The sequence below is a fragment of the Pongo pygmaeus genome, chromosome 11 (genome assembly GCF_028885625.2).
Source record: "Pongo pygmaeus isolate AG05252 chromosome 11, NHGRI_mPonPyg2-v2.0_pri, whole genome shotgun sequence".
Classification (NCBI taxonomy): Eukaryota; Metazoa; Chordata; class Mammalia; order Primates; family Hominidae; genus Pongo; species Pongo pygmaeus.
The window spans coordinates 94,071,168-94,087,312 of NC_072384.2; the positions used below are offsets into that span (position 1 = coordinate 94,071,168).

Sequence of the window (16,145 nt, forward strand, 5' to 3'; positions counted from 1 at the left end):
ATCAGCCAGTGTGTAAAACTTGGTGAGCTGCTTTTCATCTCAAGTAAAGGAAATACCAAATCAGAGTGGCTGTTCCGTAGCACACTGTAGGAGCTGTGCTTCGTGGGTCCTCTGGGCACAAAGCCCTGGCCAGCCTTTCCACACAGCTGGAATATTCCCTTTGGAATTCCCCCATCCCATCTGGGACAACAACGTTCCAAACTTAATTTAAGGCTGTGGCAAATCTGCATTAAGGATGTCATCTAGCAACAAAAAGAAAAAAACAGGGAAGTATGACCTCCCCAAATGGACAAAACAAAAGCCAGTGAGTGACCCCAATGAAATGGTAATGTGTGAGCTCTCAGAACAGTAATTCAAAATAGCATTTTGAGAAAACTCAGCAAATTTCAAGATAACACAATAAATCAATTTAGAAATTTCTCAGAGAAATTTAACAAAGAGATTAAAAAATAAAATTAATCAAACATACATCCTGGAGTTGAGAAATGCAATAGCCAAACTGAAAAGTGCATTGGAGGGATGGCTCACAACAGCAGAAGAAAAGAATCTGTGAGTTTGAAGGCTGATTATTTAAAAATACACAGTTGTGGAAGAAAAAAGAAAAAGAATGAAAATGAACAAAGAATGCTTACAAAATCTAGAGTATAGCCTCAGAAAAACAAATATATGCTATTGACTTTCGAGAGAGTTGAAAAAAATCAAGGAGTAAAAACGTTATTCAAACAAATAATAACAGAAAACATTCCAAATACAGAAAAAGATCTAAATATCCAGGTACAGAAGGTTAAAGATCATCAAAGAAATTCATTTAAAGTAAGACTATTTCAAGGCATAAAATAACCAAACTCTCAAAGGTTAAGGACAAAAGATCCTAAAAGCAGCAAGAGAAAGGAAGTAAATAAAATATAAAGGAGAATCAATTCATTTGGCAACAGACTTCTCCATGAAAACTATACAAGCCATAAGGGAGCAGAAATAACATATTCAAAGTGCTGAAGAAGAAAAAAAATTTGCCACCCTAGAATATTGTGCTCAGCAAAGCTATCTTTAAAACATGATGTAGAGATACTTTCCAAACAAACAAACAAAAAAAGCTGAGGGAATTCATAACCACTAGACTTTTCTTACAAGTAATACAAAAAGGAGTCATTTACTGTGAAACAAAAGGATGATAATTTGCAACAAGAAAATATCTGAAGGTATGAAACTCACTAGTAAAGTAAGTACAGACAAATTCAGAATACTTTAACAGTGTATTTACGGTATACAAACCACTTATATATTTAATATGAATAATAAAAACTAACAAAAATCATAATGACAACAATTTGTTATGAGATAGGATATACAAAAAGGTATAAATTGAGACAGCAAAAAGTCAAAATTAAGAGCAGAAAAAGTTAAAGCATAGAGTTTTTTACTTTTCTCTTTGTTGTTTCTTTTCTTTTTATGATCAAAGTAAATAACTTGCCATAATATTAAGATTTTTTTTCTAAGCCTCATGGTAACCAAAAAGCTAAAACAGATACACTAAAAATAAAAACAGGATTTAAAGCTTACTACCAGAGAAAATTACTTAACCACAAAGGAAGACATGTAATGAAATAAAAAACAAAGATAGTGGTTACAAAACAACCATTTAAAAAGTAACAAGATGCTAGTTCGCCCTTACCTATTAATAATTGAGTGTAAGAAGACTAAGTTCTCCAAAAGAAGAAATTATGTCTTAATGGATTAAAAACAAGACCCCAAGTATAAAGGTCTTTTCTTGTTTTTCATCCATTCAGAGTTTCCTACAAGAAACACTTCCCTATAAAAATATACATAGACTAAAAACAGGCTGGAAAAAATATCCATGCAAATAGAAATCAAAAAAGATCAAAATGAGCAATACATATATCAGATAAAGCAGACTTCAGGCTGGGCACGGTGGCTCACACCTGTAATCCCAGCACTTTGGGAGGCCAAGGCAGGCGGATCACGAGGTCAGGAGATTGAGATCATCCTGGCTAACACGGTGAAACCCCATCTCTACTAAAAATACAACCATAACAACAACAAAAATTAGCCGGGTGTGGTGGCACATGCCTGTAGTCATAGCTACTTGGGAGGCCAAGGCAGGAAAATCACTTGAACCTGGGAGGTAGAGGCTGCAGTGAGCTGAGATCGTGCCACTGCACTCCAGCCTGTGTGACAGAGTGAGGTTCCATCTAAAACAAAAAAACAAACAAACAAAAAAACAAAAAGCAAAAAACAAAAACAGCAAAATAAAACAGACTTCAAGTCAAATCTGTAGAAAGAGGCAAAAAAAGTTTATTGTATAGTGATAAAGAGGTCAATTTAGCAAGAAGACATAACAATTGTCATAAATATGTATACATACATACACACATATATAAAGCAAATATTAATAGATCCGAAGGGAGAGATAGAATGCAATACAATAATAGTAGGGGACTTAAACACTCCACTTTCATCAAAGGACAAATCATCAGACAGAAAATCAACAAATAAATAATGGAGTTTAACTGCACTCTAGACCCAATGGATCTAACTGACATTTACAAAATTCTTTATTTAATTGCTATAGAATATAGATTCTTCTCATCAGCATATGGAACATTCTCCAAGATAGAAGATATGTTAGTTTACAAAACAACTTTCAACAAATTTCAAAAAATCAAAATCATATTAAATATCTTTTATTACCACAATGAAATAAAAGTACAATTTAGTAATGAAATCAACTTTGTAAACTATGAAAACACATGGAAATTAAACAAGGTGTTCCTGAACAATCAATGGGTCAATGAAGAAATTAAGAAGGAAATTTGAAAAGTTCTCAAAACACATAAAAATGAACATACCACATATTCCAAAGCAATGCTAATAGGACAGATGATAGCAATAAATGCTTACATCAAAAAAGTAGAAAGACTTCAAATAAACTACCCAATGATGAACCTCGAAAAACTAGAGATCCAGAAAAAGAAACCCAAATTAGTAGGAGGAAAGAAATAATAAAGATCAGACCAGAAATATAGAAAGTAGAGACTAAAAAATAACAAAAGATCAACAAAATCAAAAGTTAGTTTTTTGAAAAGATAAATAAAATTGACAAACCTTTAGCTAGTCTAAGAAAAAAGAGAGAAGGCCCAAATAAGCAAAATCACAGATGAAAAAGGAGACATTACATGCAGTACTACAGAAATACAAAGAATCATTGGAGAATACTATGCACAACTATATATCAACAAATAAGAAAACCCAGAAGAAAGGAATAAATTCCTGAACACACACAACCTACCAAGAATGAACCAAGAAGAAAGAGAAAGTCTAAACAGGCCCAATAACGGGAAACAAGATGAAAGCAGTAATAAGTCTCTCACCAGTGAAAAGCCTGGGACCTGATAGCTTCACTGCTGAAACTTAAGAACTAATAACAGTTCTACTAAACCAATCTCAAAAAAAAAAGAAAGGAAAGGAAAACTTCTAAATTTATTATATAAGACCAACATTATCATTATACAAAAACCAGACAACAATATAATTAAAAAAGAAAACTCCAGGCCAATATTTTTGGTGAAAATAAATGCAGAAATCTTCAAAAAAGAAAATACTAGCAAACAAAATTCAACAGTACATCAAGAAGACAATACATGATAGTCAAGTATGATTTATCCCAGGGAGGCAAGGATGATTCGATATAAGCAAATAAATAAACATGATACATCACATTAACAAAATGAAAGATAAAAAACCATATGACCATATCAGCACATGCTGAAAAAGCATTCTGTAAAATTCAACATCTCTTCAGGACAAAAAGTCTCAACAAACTAGGTATAGAAAGAACATACCTCATAAGAAGTCCATATAGGGCAAACCCTCAGCCAGTACCATACTAAATAGAGAGAAAAAATAAAGTATTTCCTTTATGACCTAGAAGAAGACAATGATGCCCATTTTCACTACTGTTATTTAACATTGTATCAAAAGCCCTATAAAGAGAAATTGGGAAAGACCAAAAAAAAAAAAAGTAAAAGCATTTAAATTGGAAATAAATCAGTCAAATTGATGTTGTTTGTAGATGACCTCTTTTTTCTTTAACATTTATTTTAAGTTCAGGGTACATGTTCAGGTTTGTTATATAGGTAAACTTGTGTCATGGGGGTTTGTTGTAAAGATTATTTTGTCACCCAGGTATTAAACCTAGTACCCATTAGTTATTTTTCCTGATTTTCTCCTTCCACCCACCCTTCACCCTACGATAAGCCCCAGTGTGTGGATATTATATTACATTTAGAAAAACTTAAAGCCTCAAGCAAAAAGTTGTCAGAACAGAAAAACTAAGTCACTAAACTTGTGGGATACAAAATCAACATGCAAATATTACTGCTACTTCCATAGACTATCAGTGAATAATCTGAAAGGGGAATAAAGGAACAATATCATTTATACTAGTTACAAAAAATTTAAAAGATGTTGGAATAAATGTAATCAAAGAAGTAAAAGCCCTCGACAATAAAAACTTAAAACACTAATGAAAGAAAGTGAAGAGGACATGAAACATGGAAAGATATCTCATGTTCATGGATTGGGATAATTAATTTTGATAAAATGTCCATTCTTAACCCAATGCAATCTACAGGTTTGACACAATCTCTATCAAAATACCAATGACATTCTTCACAGAAATAGAAAAAAGCAATCCTAAAATTTGTATGGAGCCACAAAAGACCCTGAATAGTGAAAGCAATACAGAGCAAAAAGAACAAAGCTGGGGCATCATGCAACCTGATTTCAAAGTACAGTTGACCCTTTAACAAATGTTCACATCCACTTATATCTGAATTTTCTTCTGTTGCTGTCACAAAAGGATTTCCTTCTGTTGCTGACCCAGGTGGAGCTTCCCTCACCCCCGTTGGCCTCCCTCCTGTGCTCACAGGTGCCCATAGTCCAGAGGGGTCCAAGGCTGCAGGAGCCTGGCATGTCAGCACTGTCCCAAGCGTGCACACACCCAGTCAGGTCACAACTGTGCCTGGGCTCAGCATCAACTTTGCTCCAAAATCGGAGTGGGCACCAGGAGCCAGGAGAGGCCAGGTAGCAGAAGCAGTCTGGGGGAAGCGGGGCTTCCCAGGTTCCCGAGAGCACAGGGATGCCTGAGTCCACAGCCGTGGCTGGGAGGCCATAGCTGCATCTGGAAGAGTGGAGCTCCCATCCCTCCAACTCAGGAGGGGGCAGGGATCCCACCTGTTTTTGGCCCCTGCCTGCTCCATGGAGCACAGAGCCCAGGTGGTGCTTCCCCGACTGCAGCTGGCATCATGGCAGCATCTGCTCCAGATAGGTCACTTCTGCCATCAGTTTCATGGAATTCAGTTAGGAACCAGACATTTTCCAGGCCCCTCTTGGAATCATAGGCATGGATGTGGTACTGGTGCTGCTTGCTTATTTTCTTGATGGCCTCCTCAATGTACTTCACACCTTTCTCCTCCCACAGGGCCTTGGTGCTGAAGTTAGTGTGGCAGCCTGCACCGTTCCAGGTCCCAGGAATGGGCTTAGGATGAAAGGTTGCTGCTATCACTCCAAAGTCTTCACATACAGGATGCAAGATGAAAGGGGAGATGATCTCCCATGCTGATTCCTTCACAGGATCCAATTTGGAATTCCCACTGGGCAGGCATGACCTCAACATTAGTTCCTACGATCTTAACTCCAGCATACAAGCAGGCTTGGTAGTGAGCCTCCAAGACATTCCTCTTGTAGGCTTTTTCTGCTCCCACGGCACTGTGATATGGACCCCATGGCCCAAGAAAGCAATTGGAAGGCCAACCGAAGGGCTGCCCATCTGTCCCCATGAGTGTATATTTCTGTTCTATGCCAAACCAGAGCTGCTGGTTGCTCAGCATGTCCATTATCCATTTACAGATGTGCCTCAAATTGGTCTCTGCAGGCTTTTGATTGTACTTGAAAACTTCACAGAACACCAGCTTATTAGAGTCCTTGTGGAAAGGGTCCCAAAACATGACAGCAGGCACAATACACATGTCACTGTTGGAGCTTTCAGACTGTAAAGTACTAGAGCTATCAAAATTCCACTCAGGCAACTCTTCCACACACTTGGGCACACTGTCCAGGGTATGGGTCTTGCAGTGCAGTCGTTCTCCAGTCACAATGATCCAGATACACATGGCCTGAACTTTCTCACCCTGAGGCAGAGATACGTACACCTGCTTGATGCTTTTGTTTAAGCAGGAACTTGCTGAAGCAGTCATGGTGGAAAGGTGGTCTTTGGGCTGAGCAGGCCGGTAAAGGTGGGGAGAGAAAAGAGGTGGGCTGTTGTAATGCTCAGACCTCCACTTGTCTCCCATTCTTGGCTCTGCCCCCATAGATTGAAAATCATCTCTAGATTACTTCTGATATCTAATACAATGTAAATTTTATGTAAACACTTCTTATATTGCCTTGTTTAGGGGATAATGACAAGAAAAAAATCTGTACATGTTCAATACAGACACATTTTTTTCCCAAATATTTTTTACTCTTGGTTGGTTAAATCCAAGGATGCCAAACTCATGGACAGGAAGAGTTGATGGTATTTACAACAATCCACAGCTTTACAAAGTAATGAAATGCTAACACGTGGCAATCTGGATTAAACTCAAAAGCATTATGTAAGTGAAAGGAATGAGACATAAACAGTACATAGTTTTATGCACGTCTGTGTGAAGAGACCACCAAACAGGCTTTGTGTGAGCAATAAAGCTGTTTATTTCACCTGGGTGCAGGTGGGCTGAGTCCAAAAAGAGAGTCAGTGAAGGGAGATGGGGTGGGGCCGTTTTATAAGATTTGGGTAGGCAAAGGAAAATTACAGTCAAAGGGGGGTTTTTCTTTGGTGGGCAGGAGTGGGAGTCACAAGGTGCTCAGTAGGGGAGCTTTTGAGCCAGGATGAGCCAGAAGGAATTTCACAAGATAATGTCATCAGTTAAGGCAGGAACCGGCCATTTTCATTTCTTTTGTGGTAGAATGTCATCAGTTAAGGCAGGAACCAGCCATCTGGATGTGTACATGCAGATCACAGGGGATATGATGGCTTAGCTTGGGCTCAGAGGCCTGACATTCCTGTCTTCTTATATTAATAAGAAAAATAAAATGAAATAATGGTAAAGTGTTGGGACAGCAAAAATTTTTGGGGATGGTATGGAGAGATAATGGGCGATGTTTCTCAGGGCTGCTTCGAGCAGGATTAGGGGTGGCGTGGAAGCCTAGAGTGGGAGAGATTAAGCTGAAGGAAGATTTTGTGGTAAGGTGTGATATTGTGGGACTTTTAGAAGAAACATTTGTCATTTAGAATTATTGGTGATGGGCTGGATACGGTTTTGTATTAATGGAAAAATGGAATAAGAGAAGGAGAAAAACAGGTATTAAAGGTCTGAGAATTGGGAGTACCTAGGACATCTAATTAGAGAGTGCCTAAGGAGATTCAGCATAGTCCTGCCAGCAAAGATTATTTATTTACTTTAAGAGTTAAGAGTGGCAGTTTGGGGACAGCACCAGGAGATATCAGCTGTGATGGCTTGGAGAAACAGTATAAACCAGCTGTGTAAACAAGAGCAGGGCATGTTTGAGTAGTTGAGAATGGTGAATAGGAGTATGACTAGACAGAAGATAGTAGGGATGACAAGATTTTTGGGACACAGTCCAAGTTGGTCTGGTGTCTGGAATGAGATTGGGGCCTAATAAAAAGGAGCGTCCATACAGGAGCTCAAATGGTCTCTACCCTGTAGCATTCTGAGGACAGGCCTGAATTCTGAGAAGGGAAAGTGGTAAAAGTATTGTCTAGTCCTTTTTAAGTTGGTGGCTGAGCTTGGTGAGATGTGTTTTTAAAAGACCTTTAGTCCGTTCTACTTTTCCTGAAGACTGAGGACTGTAAGGCATATAAAGATTTCACTGAATACTAAGAGCCTGAAAAACTGCTTGGCTGATTTGACTAATAAAGGCTGGTCTGTTATCAGACTGTATAGAGGTGGGAAGGCTAAACTGAGGAATTATGTCTGACAGAAGGGAAGAAATGACTGCGGTGGCCTTCTCAGACCTTGTAGGAAAGGCCTCTACCTATCTAGTGAAAGTGTCTACCTAGACTAAGAGGAATTTTAGTTATCTGACTCAGGGCATGTTGAGTAAAGCTAATTTGCCAGCCCTGGGTGGGGGCAAATCTTTGAGCTTGATGTATAGGGAAGGGAGGGGTCCTGAATAATCCCTGAGAAGTAGTAGAATACCAGATGGAACACTGAGAAGTTATTTCCTTGAGGATAGATTTCCATGATGGAAAGGAAATGAGAGGTTTTAAGAGGCGGGCTAGTGGCTTGTACTATAGCATGGCCTGCCTTTGTTGGTGTGTGGCGATTAGGCCTGGTGGAACTGCCATCAATAAACTAAGTGTGATCAGGGTGAGGAACAGGAAAGAAGGAAATATGAGGAAATGGGGTGAATGTCAGGTGGATCAGAGAGATACAGTCATAGGGGTCAGGTGTGGTATCAGGAATAATGTGAGAGGCCAGATTGAAGCCCGGGCCAGGAACAATGGTAATTGTGGGAGACTTAACAAAGAGTGAGTACAGCTGAAGGAGCCAGAGAGCAGAAAGTATATGTGTCAGGTGTGAGGAAGAAAATAGATTTTGGAAGTTATGAGAACTGTAGAGAGTGAGTTGAGCATAGTTTGTGATTTTAAGGGCCTGTAAAGTATTAGGGCAGCAGTAGCCGCTGCAAGGAGACATGATGGCCAGCCTAAAACAGTAAGGTCAAGTTGTTTGGACAAAAAGGCTACAGGACGCGATCCTGGTCCTTGTGTAAGAATTCCGACTGCACAGCCCTGCACTTCAGCTGTGTGTAATGAAAAGGGTTGAGATGAGTCAGGGAGAGCTAGGGTGGGGGCAGTGTCTAAAGCTGTCTTCAAGGAATGGAAAGAGGAGTGGGGAAAGGATTTAGGATCTATGGGGTCAGCTAGGTTTCTTTTTGTGAGTTTATGTAACGGTCTTGTTAGGATGGCAAAACCAGGTATCTGAAGTCAAAAGTATCTAACCATGCCTAGGAAGGAAAGGAGTTGTTGTTTTGTAGAAGGTGTTGGGGTTTGAGAGATCAGCTGGACATGATCAGCAGGGAGAGCACGTGTGATTTTATGAGAATTATGCCGAGATAGGTAACAGATGAGGAAGAAATTTAGGTTTGACTGAAGTAATAGGGGCTGTCTGTGAAGCCTTGCGGCAGTACAGCCCAGGTAATCTGCTGAGCCTGATGGGTGTCAGTGTTAGTCCAAGTGAAAGCCAAGAGAGGCTGGGATGAATGGTGCAAAGGAATAGTAAAGAAAGCATGTTTGAGATCTAGAACAGAATAATGGGTTGTGGAGGGAGGTATTGAGGATAGGAGAGTATATGGGTTTGGCACCATGGGGTGGATAGGCAAAACAATTTGGTTGATAAGGTGCAGATTTTGAACAAACCTGTAAGGCTTGTCTGGTTCTAGGACAGTTAAAATGGGGGAAATTGTAAGGAGAGTTTATAGGCTTTAAAAGGCCATGCTATAGCAGGCAAGTGATAACAGGCTTTAATCCTTTTAAAGCATGTTGCGGGGTGGGATATTGGCATTGAGCGGGGTAAGGGTGATTAGGTTTTAATGAGATGGTAAGGGGTGCATGATCAGTCACCAAGGAGGGAGTAGAGGTATCTTATACTTGTGGGTTAAGGTGGGGGGATACAAGAGGTGGACACACAGGAGGCTTTGGATTGGGAAGAAGGGTGGCAATGAGATGCAGCTGTAGTCCAGGAATAGTCGGAGAAGCAGATAATTTAGTTAAAGTGTCTCGGCCTAATAAGGGAACTGGGAAGGTGAGGATAACTAAAAAGGAGTGCTTAAAAGAGCATAGTCTAAGTTCGCACCAGAGTTGGGGAGTTTTAAGAGTTTTAGAAGCCTGGCCATCAATACCCACAACAGTTATAGAGGCAAGGGTAACAGGTCCTTGAAAAGAATGTAATGTGGAGTGGGTAGCCTCTTTATTGACTAAGAAGGGGACAGACTTACCCTCCACTGTGAGAGTTACCTAGAGTGTCTGTGATGGTCCTGTAGGCTTCCGAGGCTATTGAGCAGTGCCAGTCTTCAGCTGCTAAGCCGAGAAGATCTGGGAAGGAGTCAGAGAGCCTTGGGCCAGAGTTCCAGGGGCTCTGGGAGTGGTTGCCAGGTGAGTTGAACAGTCTGATTTTTCAGTGGGGTCCTGCACAGATGGGATGCGGCTTGGGAGGAATCCTGGGCTGTGGGCATTCCTTGGCCTGGTGGCCAGATTTCTGGCACTTGTAGCAAGCTCCTGGGGGAGGTGGGCCTGGAGGAATGCCTGGCCACTGCAGTTTAGGCATTTGGAAGTTCTTGTGTGCTAGAGATGTGGCTGGGGTTTGTCTCACAGTGGAGGCAAAGAATTGCAACTAGAAATATGCTGCTACTTGGCTGCCTCTACTCTATTATTGTACACCTTGAAGGTGAGGTTAATTAAGTCCTGTTATGGGGTTTGAGGGCCGGAATTTAATGTTTGGAGCTTTATTTAATGTCGGGAGCAGATTGGGTAATGTATATTGTGAATAAGATGGCCTTTTGACCTTTTAGGTTCTAGGGCTGTAAAGTTTCTCAGGGTTGCTGCTAAAGGGGCCATGAACTGGGCTGGGTTTTTTATATTTGATGAAAAAGAGCCTAAACACTAACTGATTTGGGAGAGGTCGGATAAAGAAAAAGGAGCATTAACCTTGACTATGCCTTTAGATCCAGCCACCTTTTTAAGAGGAAATTGCTGGGCAGGTGGGGGAGGGCTAGTCATGGAAAGAAACTATAAGCCAGACCAGGTGTGAGGAGGGGAGGTGATAAAAGGATTATAGGGTGGAGGAGCGGAGGCTGAGGAAGAATTGGGACCTAGCTCAGCCTGGCTAGGAGGAGAGAGGTCAGATGGGTCTGTAGAAAAGGTAGATTAGAAAGACTCAGCAACGCTTTGGGTTGGGACTGAGGGGACAGACAGGAAGGAAAGAAGGAAGATATGGGATGAGTTGCATTGGAAACAGAGACTGGGGAGGGACTGATGTGTAAAAGAATGCCTGGATGTCAGGCACCTCAGACCATTTGCCCATTTTATGACAAGAATTATTTAGATCTTGTAGAATGGAAAAAATGAAAGTGCCATTTTCTGGCTGTTTAGAGCCATTGTCAAATTTGTACTGGGGCTAAGCGGTGTTGCAGAAGAAAATAAGATGCTTAGATTTTAGGTCAGGTGAGAGTTGAAGAGGTTTTAAGTTCTTACGAACACAGGCTAAGGGAGGAGAAGGAATGGAGGGTGGAAGGCTGCCCATAGTGAAGGAGGCAAGTTTAAAGAAAAGGGAGAGTAGAGACATGAAGGGAAGGGGTTCGGGGGTTCTTACCCTCCAGAAAAGTGGGAAAGGGGTTGCGGTGTGGAAATAAGGGGTTGGGGTGCAGAGATAAGAGGTCAGGGCATGGAAATAAGGGATCAGGGTGCAGAGATCAGGGGTCAGGGCATGGAAATAAGGGATTGGGGGGTTCTTGCCACCCAGAAAAGCAGAGAAGGGGTAGAGACATGGAGTGAAGGAGTTGGAGTTTTTGGCCCTCCCCCAGAAAAGCAGGACTTGGCGCTAAGGGTGAAGGACCAAGGCAGGCATCCCTGCATGGTCAGACACCTCTGAAATGTGGGTGAATAATCAGAAAAGCATCCCTGCAATGATTAAACACCAAGGGAAGGCTGCCTTCCCAAGTCCGTGACCAACGCCAGAGTTTTGGGTCCACGGATAAAACGTGTCTCCTTTGTCTCTACCAGAAAATGAAAGGAATCAAAATTAAGAGAAGGGAGAGATTGAAGGGTGGCGCCAAGATTGAAGGAGAAAGTGGTTAAGGGATAGTGAGAGAGGTTGGAGAAGAGAGTAAGAAGAGGCCGCTTACCCGATTTAAAATAGGTGAGATGTTCCTTGGGCTGGTGGGTCTGAGGACCCGAGGTCGTAGGTGGATCTTTTTCACGGAGCAAAGAGCAGGAGGACAGGGAATTGATCTCCCAAGGGAGGTCCCCCGATCCGAGTCACGGCTCCAAATTTTATGCGTGTTCGTGTGAAGAGACCACCAAACAGGATTTGTGTGAGCAATAAAGCTGTTTATTTCACCTGGGTGCAGGTGGGCTGAGTCCAAAAAGAGAGTCAGCGAAGGGAGATAGGGGTGGGGCAGTTTTATAAGATTTGGGTAGGCAAAGGAAAATTACAGTCAAAGGGGGGTTTTTCTTTGGTGGGCAGGAGTGGGGGTCACAAGGTGCTCAGTAGGGGAGCTTTTGAGCCAGGATGAGCCAGGAGAAGGAATTTCACAAGATAATGTCATCAGTTAAGGCAGGAACAGGCCATTTTCATTTCTTTTGTGGTGAAATGTCATCAGTTAAGGCAGGAACCGGCCATCTGGATGTGTACGTGCAGGTCACAGGGGATGTGATGGCTTAGCTTGGGCTCAGAGGCCTGACACATAGTTTAGGTAATCATAACTTTTAAGAAAAGAGGCAGAAGTAACATGGTGTGATAGAAATCAGAGCACTGTTTGCCTCTGGAGTGTGGAAAATTGACCCTAAAGGAACATAAGGAAATTTTCTGAGGTTGGTGAAAATGTTCTCTGAGGAGTGGGCTTAAGAGGTGTGTTCCTTAGTCAAAATACACCCAAGTGAACTTATAATTCACGCATCTACCTTAATTATTTAAAAACAGAAAATATTTACTTCTTAGAAAAGTGTTTCTGGATTTGGTTAGGTTAAAAGAGAGAAGTAATGCATTTCATTATGAAGCTTGTGTTACTCTTTTAAAATATCTAATATTTTTAATTTTAAAAACTAAGAAATGTATGAAGTGTAATAGTAAAGTAAATTATGTAAAAAGAATAAATTTTCCATAGTGGATATGGTGAGCTTTTAAATAAGCTTTTAACAGAAGTGATTGATTTTGAGATTATCTTACTGTTTTGCTTTCATGAGTACTGGCCATTGCCCTGGCTTACCCTACTTTCTCTACTTAAAGGAATACTAAAATGTGTTACAGATGGAGTGCAAAAAGAAGCAATATTTTTTTGACATTCAAATTGGATTGTGCATGAAACAATAGCTTTGAATGTCTGACTCTTATCTTAAGAATGGGTTTTACAAATTCTTTGTTCTCCTTTATCATATCAATAAATGTACTTTAGAGGACTCCAGTAATTCAGGTTTCCTGTGGCAATAGAGGTATCAGTATTCACCTGTATCAGCTAAACAACAATAATAAAAGAGTGGAAGCAAAGTCATTTAGTTTCCCAGCTTGAAGGTATTGGGGGAAAGGAAGACAGACAAGTATTCTATGTGAGTCCTGATTTCTCACTTTTTGGAAAAAAGGATGATGCGTTAGATAAATAAAATAACTTTTGGGGGCAAAAAGAAAAGTCATTGGCCCTGCTGTCCATTTAGGACCTGAAAAGAGATCCCTCCCTTTACAACCAAGTCTGCAGTTTGGTAACAGCAATTTTATAGCACAGCATGATAAGGCAAAGGAAGCCTGTGAAGTTTAACTCTCTGAGCTGCCCATGATTCTTTTGTAGCATAGAGATTGCAGCTCTTGATAAAGAGAATCAGAAAGGGTCAACAGCAAAGTACCAAGGTGAGACTAACTTAGCAGGTGAAGGGAAAAGTATCCAAATAATTAAGGACTTTTATCCCAATGAGAGGCTGTTTGAGAAAAGAACCGTTATTAAATTATTAAAGAACTGCATGACACAACATTGTTTTTCTCCTTGTTAACTAGCAGATGGATGAGGGTGCAGAAAGAAGACCAAATAAGTTATAAAAAAAAAACTTGATCCTAATCACAGTCTTCCAAACATTGATGTTTTAGTGGAGATAAATTTTGCACACCTAATACCCCCATTTAGCCTAATTTTCCACTGTTTGATATTTAAAATATATAATCTTTTTTTAATATTTTAGTTTCTTTATATTTCTTTTGCTCTTTATTCCTTTCTTCTCTGGTAATCTGACTTTGTTCATTTACTCCTCTCTAGAGTCTCCTAACATATTATTAAGAATAAAAGAGGCTAAGATAAAGATAATGTTTTCAATATTGGCAAAGAAATAACTTAAAAGTAATAACTTACATGTGATTTTATTTTCTCTTTTATATACTGTTTGTGGATTAAAATTGGAATAACATTTCACAGTTTAACTATAATATTAAGATATTTTTAAACTCCTCTGCTTGTCTCTTAATAGTAGAGGGACAGAGTGAGCAAAATATAGAGGCCCAAACAGATAGACATTTTTGAAAGTATTTTATCTATCTTATTGCCAAACACTGGACTCCCAAGACATCACCCAAACAATCTGTTGATGAATAGGTTATTATACTGTAATATTGTGTAAGGAGCATCTCAGAGAAGAAAGGGCAATGTTGGGATATGTACTGAGATTTTGAAGTCTGATTTAAGGTGGTTCAAATATAGGGGGATTGATCAGAATTAGGTGGTAATAATTATTTAATAATTTAGGACTGATGGCAGAATAAAGTGAGAATTTTGAGGTGAGAGAATTAAAGCATCTGTTAAAGTAAACTGTCATTTTAATGGTTTATGTTAAAGAATAAAGTCTCATGAAGTTACTAGAATTAACAATAAAGTTCCATTTGCAAACTTTTATCTTCCTGGTTAAGATTCTCTTGAAAGAGTAAAGTTTTTTTTAAATAAAAACAATGTACTAGCCTATTAATATAGATAACAAGCTATATAGATAATTTTTTATTCTCACTATGAGAATTAGCAAAATCTGACATATCTGTAAACAATATGATACATGATAAACCTTGAATAAGATGTAATCAAATATTTAAAGTGTAGTCATATAGATGATATTACTGTTGTTTAAAACTTTCAAATAAGGAAGTTGGCTAAAGGTATGGAAATTAGAAAGTGGAGAATATCAGTTAACAAAGTAGAATATCCTTTAGAGTTATTGAAAATATCATGATATTTCTCATGAGGTAAGAGTTCCCCCCAACAACTGTTAAAAACATCCAATCAGAATCTTTATGATTGTATATCATCTTAGACTAACTCATGTTGTAGTAACAGTCACTACACATCTGTGTTGCTTGCAACAGAAAATATGTGTTCCCCTCCCTATACCTCACCTAGCAGTCCCTTGAGTAGCATGCTGATTGAGCAATATACCCATCATGGATGAACTGCCATTCTGTTCCGTATTATTTTTATTCTTTGACCTGGCAAATGGAGAAACCTCCTTCTGGGGCATTGCTTTTCCAATACAAAAAAAAAAAAAAAAAAACCTCTGGAAGCTCCTGTTTTGAAGTGACACATGATATTCCCAATCAGAATTCACTGGCCAAAGCAATTCACTGGCAAAGCTTGAGATCAATGTGTGTGAGAAAGGATAAAGCTAAAGATGAGAGGATGGATATTCTTCCCATAGGAAAGACAGCAAACATTTTAAAAATATTGCAGATTTTCACAATGACCAACTATTAGATGCTACTATATAGGGTAGAATTAGAAGATGTCTAATGTATCATCCATCATTATTGCTTTAAAGAAGCTTGATTTCTTCATATATGAAGTGGTAATAAATTACCATATTTTATATTTCTGAGGATTAAATAAAATAAATCTTGTAAGTGCAGTTGTTGACACTAGATTATGATTTCCTAGAATGATAGAGCTAAATAATTGAAAGTTTATTATACTCATAGATAAACATGACACTGAAGTAGCATTTTGTTTCGAAATTTATTGTTATAATTTTATTACACATTTATTATGGTTTTAATATAGTTTCTCTATCAAAACATTCAAAACATATGATGATAAAATATTTAACAATAATGAAAGACATGAGTTTATTAAAATGATCTAAACATCTATTAGAAAGTCTAATCTCAAAAGTTTTGAGTTTGTGTACTATTCCTCAGAATTTTAGTTTGAAATGGGTCAGTATTATCATTCATGTTAAATATGAACAAATAAAAATATAAGCAGTTTAAATATCTGAAAACCATATGTCATGCCAAAGATCAAGTCCTTGGAGTCTCAAAGCAGTTTTA

The 16,145-nt window shown here is 39.1% G+C and overlaps 1 pseudogene; it reads right to left on the reverse strand.

Moving 5' to 3' along the window:
- Nucleotides 1-5,230: 5,230 nt before the first annotated feature.
- On the reverse strand, nucleotides 5,231-6,275 carry LOC129031590 (glutamine synthetase-like; annotated as a pseudogene).
- Between the last annotated feature and the right edge of the window lie 9,870 nt (nucleotides 6,276-16,145).